At 40.4% G+C, this 12533-nt stretch overlaps 1 long non-coding RNA gene across 1 annotated transcript in view; it reads right to left on the reverse strand.

Moving 5' to 3' along the window:
* Nucleotides 1–1188: 1188 nt before the first annotated feature.
* The window catches only part of LOC104863038, an 11996-nt gene continuing 651 nt past the window's right edge, over nt 1189–12533 (reverse strand). The window contains exons 2-3 of the long non-coding RNA XR_780473.2: nt 3431–3542; nt 1189–1414 (exon numbers count right to left, since the gene is read on the reverse strand). This is a non-coding gene — a long non-coding RNA (uncharacterized LOC104863038). The remainder of the gene's footprint in view (nt 1415–3430; nt 3543–12533) is intronic.

Raw genomic sequence — 12533 nt, forward strand, 5'->3', positions numbered from 1 at the left:
TGGTTCCCCCCTTTACCCTCTGCTTTCTGTCCACCATCAGGTGAATAGTTTTTCTCCAGTCTAGGCCTTTTATCCATGCCATAACCTTGCATGCCTGAAATTCTGAAATGCTTCAAGAATCTCTGGAAATGGATGATGGAGGGAGTTTGGAAAGATTTGGAGATGCTGCCTAGAGAAGCAGCCCTAAACTGTTGCAAGCTATGCTTGATGGGAAATTCTGACTGAAGCTCAGAAGACCAGAATGCTGATTAAAGGATAGATGGTAGAGACCAGTTTCAGAAACTTTCAGTGGGTGACAGGACCCCACTGGCAGTTGGATTCCGGGCAATGTATTTTGCACTCTGGCCAAAAATTTTGACTACGTTTAGCTCATGTAGTGAGATTTTGTGGGAAACTGAGATTAGGAGAGGCAGACTACTTAATCAGTTGGAGGAAATTATAAGACAGCCCCACTGCTTACTGCTTTTTAGCAAGATCTATTATGAAAACCAGGGGCAAAATCCCATTTGAAAAATTTCCAGTTCTTTCTGAAAAAAAGTATCCACAAAGATGGAGTAGAGGAGAGTTTGGTTGGTGAAAAAATTAGCATTAAAATGAATCCAGGAGGCCAGGAACTTCCCTCAGTGGTTCTGCCACCTACCTTGCAAGCAGGAAGACCCAAGTTCCATCCCAGTACCCCCCACAAAAATCCAAGTGCTTTGGATCAGGACAATAGAAAAATGGTTTGAGGGCATGTCAGGAATCAGCAAGACCTTATTCATAGGGTCAAAGGTGCAAAGCTGTCAAGCTTTACTTTGAAAAGCTAACCTCAGGGCAACAGAATGGCTACCTACAGAATTCATTCCTCAGGATTAGGTTCACAATGCTCAGCCATCCAGGCACTCATGGTGCTGGCTTTACAGGAATACAGAATGCAAGAAACATGGGGTCATGAGGCTTCCTTCCAGATTTCAGAAGAAGGCAAAGCAATGTGTCCTGAGCAAACACATAAAGCTGTGAAAGTGCAGTCAAAAGTGCAGGAGTGACCACAGTTACTCGGAAAAGCCAGGAACACAAATAGTCTGCTGAAGAAAGCTACAAACAGTAAGGAAAGCCAGTCCAAAAAAGAAGCCATGAGGTCTAAAACCACCAGCAATGTTATAGGAGTGGGACCACCGAAACCCTTTGGAATTCATATCTTACCACAGCTTGCCCTGGGTCTTGAGCATGGAGTTACAGGATTTAATATTTGCCTTGCTGGTTTTGGTTTTGCTTTAATCCAATTTCTTTATATTTTCCTATTCTTCCCCGTTCTTGTTTTAAATCCTCAGGATCAAATCTTTCCCATTCATCAGGGATATGGCCTAGTGATGAAGTCAGTAGAATCTGCATGGTGATGCGGTCCAAGAGGTTTCCCATTGGCTCAGCTTAGGGCCTATAAAGAGAAGGAGACAGCTAGGTCTGAACTCCTCAAGGTGGCATTCCATACAGAAGGAGAAAAACATAATTCATGAAGTGCCCTTTGTGACCCTCACATAGACTGAACAAGCATCTCTATCAGGACCTTCCCAAGTAAAGTTCTTTTAACTACTTAGTTGAATCCCTTGATGGCCCAACTTGTATTTATTTTAAGCCCCTTGATGGTTTAGTTTGTATTTCAAGTCCACTGATTACTTAACCAGAGTGAAACTTTATAGGAAAAGTATCTCATGTTTATTTTGATAGAAAAATGACTAAAAATGGGGACAGCTCCATTTTTATACACTCACAGTTATTTAGTTAGATTTTAAGCATTGTTTAGTGCTATTCTGTTCAGGCATCAGGCACAGGTCTTTAAATATCTGCATTTACACAGGGAAGCACAAAAGTCATGAGGCAATGGCCTCAGGCAGGCTGTTAGGCTGGGAGAGAAAAGGGTTGGTAAACTGTTAAGGTAAGTAATGGCTGAGGCACACATTTGGCTTTAGTGTCTTGCAGCACCAGCACCAGTTTGTGCTTTTTACTATTGCCTCTGGGAGAATGGCACTAGCCATCTGAGCATCTGCTCCCACAGGGCAACTGTTGTGCCTGTTGCTCTTGGTTTGGCACAGACCTGACAAGGTGCGTGGCACCTGGTGACTTTGGCCTTTAAGTAGGCTAAGCCCTTGGCCTGGCTTTCTAGCCTGGTGCACCCATTCATGGAAAGCTTCAGCCCACCAGTACTTGTCTGGTACTGCACTTCTTTGTCTGAGCCATAAAGGGGCAGAGGGGGCAAGAAGGTTGCATGCTTACATGTACCTGGCCAGGGCAGGTTAGGCCCTCGGGTGCAATAGCCTCACAGGGCTCTCTTCCACATGGAGTCACGGTAAGAGGGTCACACCCCACCCGGACAGGCCTCTGGTGTTGCCTGTGTACCCACATCTGCCCCACTGTATATACCCACATTTCTCCAGGACCATAGACACAGTCCTCTAGTTGTAGCTTTACACACACACACACACACACACACACACCACTGCACACACAAAGATTTTGCACAGGCAAAAATTACATTAGTTCTTAAAGGAACAGTACACAATTTCTTTTTCATGTGGAGAGGAACAAGGTTTTCTCTCTCTTGCTCTCTACAAGTGCTTTACACACACACACACACACACACACACACACACACACACACACACACCCCACTGCACACACAAAGATTTTGCACAGGCAAAAATTACATTAGTTCTTAAAGGAACAGTGCACAATTTCTTTTTCATGTGGAGAGGAACAAGGTTTTCTCTCTCTTGCTCTCTACAAACCCGTATACTCTTTACAATCAGAGGCATAGCTTGTAAGCCCAGTTATAAAAAAAAGAAAAAAAGAGATGGAGAAAAAAATAAATGTAATAGTTATGCAGCAAGACAAGATGGTGGCTGGCCACGTGGCAAGGTAAAGTGGTGGCACTCGGACCAAAACACAGATCAGAAACAAGCCATTTACAGGCTCTAGTAAGCAGAGACCAGGGTAATTTCCAAAAAGGGTAGCAAAGTATATAACAAACAAATTTGCAGACAAAAACACATACCACAGAGCGAATAAAAGTGGCTAGAAAGAAAAACAAAGGGCTGGGAATTTAGCTCAGGGGTTCAGTGGCCTGCCTTGTAAGTGCAAGGACCTGAGTTCAATCCCCAGTAGCAACCCCCCCACACAAAAAAAACAAATGCCTTTTTCCATCCCCCACAGCCAAAAGAGCAGTAAACATTTCCCTGCATTCCTTAAGATGAATCCCCTGTATTCCTGGCCCACAGGAGAGAGTGAGAGGAGAAAAGAAAGCATTTGCAATATTTTAGAAAGAAACAAACACTCTATGGCCATACCACCCTTAATGTGCCTGGTCTCATGTGATCTTAGAAGCTAAGCAGGGTCAGACCTTGTGAGTACTTGGATGGAATAAAGAAACAAATAGTGTGCTCACAGAGGGGCTTACCTTGGTCTCCTGGTACCTTAGCTTTACTCTCCTGGCTGGCTCACCAAAAATATTATTGGGTAATTCCTTTAGAAATGGCTTGCCAATTTAACTTATTCCAGGACCTTTTCACCTTGAACAAAGAATTAAATAACATAAACCAAAAATGTTTGTCAAAAGTTTATTTGAAAACTGAAGGGTGAAGGGGTAGGGAGAAACTGGCTCTGCAGAGCAAACTTGGGCTAAACAAAACAGAAAAAGAGCAAAAATAAAAGTTCTTCTAGCCCAGAAGACACAGGGTGGGCTACCATGAAAAGTCACAATAGTAAGCTCCTCATGGCATCTGTGTTCTTATATGTGGTCCACATCTTGAGGGAACCCACGAGGTATTCTACATATGGGATCCTAGGAATTATCTGGTGCCATCCTGAGGTCTTATTATTGACTGGTCCCATTTATTTCTCCAGCCAGCTTTGCCACACCCTATCTCCTATCTGAATAGGAAGCAGGGAGATAGATTTTGTTCAAATGGAAGCAACTCAAGATGTGGAGTGAGAGAGAATGAAGGGGAGAGGAAAGGGATGAAAAAGGTAATTAAGATATGGTATTTATACTTACTAACTTTCCACAAATGTAATCTTTATGTACTGCAAACAAGTACTAATAGAAAATAAAAACTGAAAAAAATAAGATACAAACCATAAGGCACATTTAATTTCTTGGTTGCTCATTTTCCTTCACTGTATAATGTGTTGGTTTGTGTGGCTATGTAGTTGTTATAATCACCATTTTGCAATGACTGAATAAGTGGCTCTATCATTGATTGCTAGTAATGATAAATAGGGCATATAAGCCCTACTATCTAATATTTAAGATGCTTCCAAATATTTCATATTATCAATTACTATAGTATGCTTAACCTTGTCTTACCAGATACATATTATTCCATGTTAACAGAATTTTAATTCTTTTAAAGAGACTCACAACAGGGTTAGTGTCTTGTGGGTGTACATGAGAAGAATTTGAAAAAATCTAATTGGGTCATGAGCCAACTGAAAATCCCAGGAAATTCAGTAAGCAGCATGAAAAGCCTGCCTAAATCAGGAGCAATAAGAAGAGCAGATGCCACACTAAACAAGAATATGTACAAGAGTGTGAGGAAAGCCAAAAACTTTTCCAGGTCTCAGTGACCCAAATAAAGAAAAGCTTCCTATCACACGAGCACTGGCTTGATGCATGCACGTGGAAGCAGTAAGTTAATCATGATACCCAGAGTAGTTGGGACATTCTTAGTTCTTTGCAATAACCAAAATGTGCAGCACATATGCACACATACTCAATGCAGAAATAACCACTTTCCCTCATTCATGTAGCAGAGATGGAGACTCACAACTATAAGGCAGAAAGGCCTGGATTAGTGTCCCAGCTTCATTCTTTCCTGGCAATATGACTGTCAATAAGAATTACTATTTCTCAAGCTTCCCAAATGTGAAATGGGAAATATATTAAAGGAATAATTAAACAGGTGGTTTTAAAAAATACTTTAAAAACTCTAAAACACTACATAAAAATTAGCTTTTGTGTATTTCTTGGACATGTAGAAATGTTAACTTTATAATTATTACCATCTTAGGGACTTTTGGTGGGGCCAGTAACATACTCATACTATTGAAAACTGTTTTCTTTACTAACATAGTTTGAAATTTAAAATATGAGATAAGTGATAAATACTTTATTTTTCCTGGCCTAAGAGTCTCCAAAGGGATTATATTTCCATCAGTCTATCCCAAATGGTGTTTACTACGTGCATAGAAAGTCCCTACTTTTCTCTTTGGAAGATGGGAACCTATTTTGGCCAATTACTTATTTACTGCGTTTTTGTGCACCTCCATTCAGGGAAGCCATGATTATATTTTTGTTGACTTTCATGTCCTTGCCAAATTTAGTTGCCAAAATTTTTGGTTCCATTCTCTCAATTGAATGTTTCCTCTATAATTGCACTGCTGCTGACTTAAATTCTGCCCGTATTATCTCTTGTTTCATCTTCTGTAATCCATTTGACCACCCTTCTTCAAGTTTTTCCACACCATAATCCATCCTACACACATTGCCAGATGGATTATGCTCCTGAAAAAATGTCATATTTTGCCTCCAAATACTTTACTGTTTTAAAATTCCTTGGTGAGTTAAATATGAACTATTCTAACATGATATTCGAGGCCCTCTATTTAATATCCATGCAGTTGAGATGATTAATTTGTTCAGTCCCTTCTCCTTCATAATATTCTTTTTGCTGCTGAATGTTAGCCAGATGCATGACTGTTTTCAATAAGAACTACATCCCCCAGCATTCCTTTTACTAAAGTGTGGTAATGTGACCTAATTTTGCCAGTAATGAAATGTATAAGCACCTGAGAAGAAAGTTCGATCCCTCTGTCCCCCTTTCTTCCCTCCTGCCCACTGGAATGCAGAAGTGGTGGCTGCCATCTTGAAGCATAAGTTTGAAGCCATGTACCGAAGATGACAAAGTGATGCTACACCTCTTCCCTGTCTGTGTGGAACACCAAATCAGTCCTGCACAGGCATCTTGGAACTTTGCTAAGTTTTGAATGTGTCCCTGAAAAGTTTATGTATTGGAAACATAATCTCCTAATTGATATGTTAATGGTATTTGTAGATAGGGTCTTTGAAAGTAATTGGGGTTGGGTGGAGTCATAAGAGTGAAGCCACCATTCTGGTATTAGTGGCTTTATAGGAAAAGAAAAAGCTCCAAGCTATCACACTTGCTCAACTTCATCATGTGATGCTCCACTAGCAACAAGGCATCACCAGGTGCCAAACAGATGCTGGCATCATGCTCTTGGATTCCCCAGCCTCTAGAACCATCACCCAAATACACTTCTATTGTTCATAAATCACCCTGTCTCAGGTACTTTGTCATAGCAACAGAAAACAGACTGAGACAATTTTTTTATATATGAAATAAACTTCTATCTTTTTTGCTTTATTGTTTTTCTCCAAACATGCATTTTTAATATTGGATTTATTGAGATATAATTCACATGCCATAATTTTCACTCTTTTAAAAAAAAGTATTACCTTCTTGTGACTCATTTGGTCCCATAAATTTTTTGTTTTTTATCATAGTTATTTTTGTTTTATAATTATTATGCACTTGTCATAGACATAGTTTCTGACTACATTTGGAGGTTGAATTTTTATTTGGAGGTTAAGACTCTGTACATTGATTAAATTTATGAATATATGCAAATACTGATTACACTGAAATTCCAACCTGACAAATAAATATATTTGAGAAATCCATTCACAGTTTAGCTTATCCCAAAAGAATGAAAATTCTATTCAAGGCAACACATTCAATTTAAAACAATTTAACAAAATTAACCACAGGATTCAAAACAAGATCTTACTAAATTGGTAAATTGCTCTCTCATTATGTATATTGCAGGCAGAGTCCTGATGTGGGGGGGGCAGTGATGCAGTATCTTTTGAGATTAGCACATTTTAGCCATCCTGTTTTGCAAATAATGAAACTAAAGCTCAGAATTACAGTATTGTTTCAGGAAATTGTGTCTCATTATTAGATAACATAAGGATTTTCATTGTAACCAGTTTCTTGTAGCTATGAGGATCTTACTTCTCTTACACCAATCAGCACTTATCAAAATGTAGTCTGCAAACAACTATGGGATGCTTAATTAAAACATGGATTCTAGGCTCCTACTTGGTCTATGAATTAGAATCTCTGATGATGAGGTTCTGAAATTTACATTTGAAATAAGCTCTTCAGATGATTTTGATGCACACTAAATTTTGAGGACCTCAACTCGACATAATTAATGACACAGTACACAGTCCTTGGCTAAGATATAAAGCTCAGATTTTGAATTACCCTTTGTTGACCCCACCCACAGAATTTCTGAGATAGCAGCTTTGAGGACCATTTCACTCACACATAATAAAGACTCAATCATCTAGGTTTGGAACAATTGGCACTTTAGTGGTCTAGATGGTTGAGTGAACAAAAAATCCATATTCAAAAAGATCACCAAAGGTTCTGAATAATACCAGAAAATAAGTAAGACTCCATTAGGAGCTGAACACTGAACTATCTTGCTGTGGAAGAAAGTTGGCAAATGACATTTTGGAAAGATTTTTAGTGGGACCGTGTTTACTCCTCAAAAGAACTCCAGAAAAATTAGTTGATCAAGCAAAGCTGAGCTTCTTAGACTTATTGCAGTAAGAAACAACACAGCCTTAACAGTCTTGGTTGTGACTCAGAAAGGGAAAATCAGAGACAATGTATACAGTGCTTTAGGACCTGGGTGGGAATTTTAAGGCAAAATTTTCCAGGAAGGAGATTGGGGTTAGACAGAATTTATCACACACAGGTTCAGGGCTATTGGGCACAGTGAGGAAATGGTCCGGAGCAGTGCTGATGAACCTATTGTACTTGTGTTATTTGCTTTTCTTTTAAGACAAAAGGTGTTAATCTATGAGTGTTTTTTTTTTTCAAGCTAAAAACCTCAGTATTCGGGTTTAATTGCAGTGATGGAACTTTAGAACAAAAAAGTGGGTTTGGGGCTGCAGTTTGGACACTCATCTCTAAAAGTTTCACTCTTACTGCTCTAGAGATATTGATGAACAAGCTGTTACTATCTAATTGGTTTTCAGTCTTATCTTATCCAGGAGCAAGTCAGCAAGTTATTTGGTCTAGTCCCAGGACTGCTGAAGACAGAAGAAAACGTTTCCATTCTAATTGAAATAAAAATATTTGCACCAAATCCACCATTATCCCTAAAGACTAATTTTTTCAGAATTTTACATTCTGCAAGCATAGTGATAGAAATAGTTAACATTTGTATTTTATTTAAGTTTACAGAAAGCATTCACATGCACTGCATCTTTTGGTACAACAGCCTATGCGTGAGATAGTGAAACCAAATGATTTAAAATACCCATTTACAGATGATATAATAAAACTCAGGGAAATTGAAAGGGGTCTCGAGCCCCCTTTGGATTCCCCTTACCCAATTATGTCACTCACGCACCGAGAGGTCCAGCAGGAGATCTTTATTGCAGGGAGGTGAGTAGGAGGCAGGAAGACAGAGAGAGAGAGAGAGAGAGAGAGAGAGAGAGAGGGGAGAAGCAAAATCAGAGAGAGAGAGGAGGAAGAAGCAGAAGGAGAGAGAACAAAGAAAGGAAGGTCCTTTTATCAGTTTTTGGGTGGGCTATTGCTTATTTATGAGGAGTGAGTTACTTTTAACCTATCACAGGCCAGATTGCTTTTATGGGCCCAGTCCTGCAGACACAGGTTTCAACTTTCCTGGACCACTGTGGCCTTGCGGGGGAGGGAAACCAGAGATAAGGGCATGAGGTCATTTTAGGAGCCAAGATGTACCAGGAGAATGCAGCCTGTGAGGCGGCGTCACAGCATACTTTAACATGATCAATTCCCTAACAGAAATTATGTAATTTTCCCTCAAAGAAAAGTGCTTTAACTAGGAATTGTAGCCCAGTATACAGACTTCAATCCATACCCTTAAGCAGCACTACAAGGAAGTTTTATTAGTATTAAACCATTGTGGTGCTTTTTAAAAATGTTGTAGAACCTGGAGTTAGTTTTGGAGCTCGTTTAATGAAATCTGACTATGGGAATACTAGAAGGATCTCATAACTTGGTCAGAACTATAAACTTCCAGATTCAGTACCCCAGAGAGAGGAAGCTGTAGCTGGCTAACAGTACAGCAATAATTAGCTTAATATAAATCAACCAAGAAATAGGAAATAAACAATGACTTCCTGAGTGCAAAAATCAAAAAGCACTTTTGTCCTGGTTGTTAATAGCTCCTTAATGTGGGTAACCTAGAAGCAAGTTGTATGGTTTCCAAATGGTAAGCTTTATAGAGTGAAATGTACTTTTCCAGTGTACAAAGCCCCCTCACACCCAGGCTAAGCAGGAAGTTATAAAGCTTTTCAAGTGGAAACTTACTGGCGGGGCTTAATGAGCCATATCACTTCATTAATGAAATGAAATATGCCACATTTCTCAATATCCTCTTAAATTGAAAATCCATCTAAGGAGGTCTTTCTAGATAAACAAATGCCACAAAGTCTTTTCGGACTGGAAAAGCATGTGCTCTGCTGATCTGGAGGTAGAGGAATCACGAAGCCAAGCGAGGGACTATACTGCAAATATAATCGATGAATATGCATAATGAATCATCTCTTGGAAACTGACTGTCCAAGTAGATTAAGTAAATATCCACTGCTACTCAAAGAAGAAATCAATTCTCATGTGTTTTTTCTCAAGGGGTTCATACTTTAAATCAGAGGCTCTCAACCCTCATAGTGGGGTCTCCCAATCACCTGGGAGACCTTGATAGGCCTCAACTCAGACTGCAAGAAATTTAAAATTCCCCAGCTGGGTCCGGTGCTGGCAGAAGTGAGACCCAAACTTCTAAATTAGTGACTTTCAAAGTGTGGTCTACAGACCAGCAGCATAGCCACTTCTCTGACTCTACACGAGCCTCTCTGAATGAATCAGGCCTTGAGGCCTGATGATTACGCTTTAATAGGCCCCCACATGATTCTGGAGGGTGTTAAAAGTACTATTGAGACACCCTGCCCTAAATAAAAGTGCAGTGTCCCTCCACCTGCAGCTTAAGGGAACATAAGCCTGACCTCCCCAAACACTTCTTGGGACATGTGGTTTTTGTCTGAATACAGAAACCACTATTGACACAACACCTAGGTCTCTGGCTTTCAGGTGAACTGGGAAGTACCATGTCACCAATAAACTGTGAATCTTAAAGACTGAAGGGAACAGAAGTCCCTTGACCTCAATTCCGGGGCCAGCACCGAAAGGTGGGCTGGTCCCATAAGGAGCATCTACTGGGCAGTATTTGGGGTTTGCTCCCAGCACACACTACCCTTTCTTCTGACCCAGGCCCAAGTTTGTGGCGAGAGAATTACTCTTTCCCCACTTGCAGTTCCTGGATGAATCCCTTGCTCCAGACCATCCACATGAAGGCTTCTTCTCCACCCCATCTCCCAGGCAACACCAGCATCACCCTGGATGACATCTGCTTCGTTGACCATGCACTCTCTGAACCTCTTCATTTCCAGGGACCCAGCTCTGTACCCACCCCCTTTCTGTCCACACCTCTTCTGAATTCACTAGTTTGAGCTTCCTGTATTCAGTCCTTAGTCTCTTCCTCTAGTGTCTTTGCTTGCATACTCCTGTCAACCCTTTTCTGACCTCGCTTGCCCCTCTCGTCTATTGTCTCCTGACTTCTTCCTCTTACCCTTCCTAAGGCAGTGAATTCGCCTCAGTTGAAGTACAGAATTTTTAAGATGCACATTTTATGTCTTAGAGCACTCTTCATAGTCAGATGTGCTGGCACATGCCTGTAAAGCCAGCTACTTGGGAGACTGAGGTAGGAGGATTGCAAATTTGAGGCCAGTCTGAAAATAAAACCAAAGAGAACTTGACTTAAAAAATAAATAAAAGTGCTAGAGATATAGCTGAGCAGTTGAGTGCTTACCTAGCATGTAGGTCCTGTGTTCTGGGTACAAACACCAACACCAAAAAACCAAAAATGAAAACATAATCACCAGGTGCAGGGTGCATGCCTTTAATCCTAGCTACTCCAGAGGGTGAAGCTGGAGATTCACAAGTTCAAGGTCATCCTAGGCAACTTAACAGGACCCTGTGTCGAAACAAAATGAAAAGGGCTGGGATGCAGCTCTGTGGTGAAGTGCTTGCTTAGCATGTGCAAACAACTGGGCTTAACCCCCAGTGCTACAAGGAAAGGGTGGGGGAGGGAAAAAAGAGAAAGAAAGGGGAAAAGAAAAGAAAGGAAAGATTCAATAACAGTCATTTGCCCTTTAGTGTGGGCAAATGTAAGGAAGGAAGAAATTTAACCAACTAAAAGTGCAGAGAGTCAATGCCAGCGATACCTAGTATTAATCAGTATTACACCTAATAGGTAAAGAGCATTGGAACAATTTTATTTGCACTGAAACACTGGAATCTGCTCTTTCTAGGAACTGACACAATACTCATAGAGGGACACACCTGTGAATGCTAGACTTTGGCATGATAGCATCCAGAGTTCTCTGGCCTCATAAGGGTCAGGATGTCTTGTAGTTCTTGCATTGCTTCTCACCATAGCATTTCACATCTGATAGGAATTCACCTCTATTGGTATATAGATTTTAGGTGACCCAACTCTTAGATAATGGTATGTTTTGTCAGGCTTTATGCAGTAGGGCTCTAACTTAATTCATGTTATTGAAAATGTCATTTCAACACATAATCAATATTTTACAAAATCGCTGATCCCTCTGTGTGTGTGTGTGTGTGTGTGTGTGTGTGTGTGTGTGTGTAAGTCTTTGAAACACTGCTGTGCATGACACTCTTGTAGTACATGCCAGTGGGGAATGATCACATTTCAAGTGCTTGCTGTGGCTACTTTATTGGAGAGCAGATCTCTTAAATCATTAATCCCCAAAGGCAAATAAAAGATTATAATTAAAACATGAAAGCTTTAAGTCAAAAGTTAGTTATTTGAATCATCCAAAAGCAAAGCAGTTTTCTTTGTTGGTTTGTTTGCCAACAGAAATTACACTGTTGAGCTGAGAAAATTCTCTTGCCTGCCGTACATAAGGCTTGGGGCCACTGAGTAGAAACAGGCTTCTTGCTTAAAGGACTGTTCTGTTAGCTGTGAAGTCTTGGGTACTTTCCTTTCCCAAGGCACCTAGCATTTTTTTCTCACTTTACAAATTAGAACTGTATTTTTCTGATTTCCAACATTCCCAGGTAGTGACTAAGAGGTGTGTTACAAGCCTCTTGGGAATCTTTGGAATTCTCTTAGAATTCCACTCATGGTATGAATCCTGCAAAGCAAAATGGCTTCCCATCTGTTCTGTGGGGTGAAGGAGTCTGAACCCAGAAACAAGGAATTGCTGCACTAATTCAGCACGAATTCAAATAACATGTTCTTCCACCTCACAAAATGTTAGGCTTCTGGGGATTGCAAATGCATTACCAAGATGACCCAATTCATTCTCTCTCTCTCTCTCTCCCCCCTTCCTTCCC

The sequence above is a fragment of the Fukomys damarensis genome, unplaced genomic scaffold (assembly GCF_012274545.1).
Source record: "Fukomys damarensis isolate Sample0158 unplaced genomic scaffold, DMR_v1.0_HiC HiC_scaffold_37, whole genome shotgun sequence".
Lineage (NCBI taxonomy): Eukaryota > Metazoa > Chordata > Mammalia > Rodentia > Bathyergidae > Fukomys > Fukomys damarensis.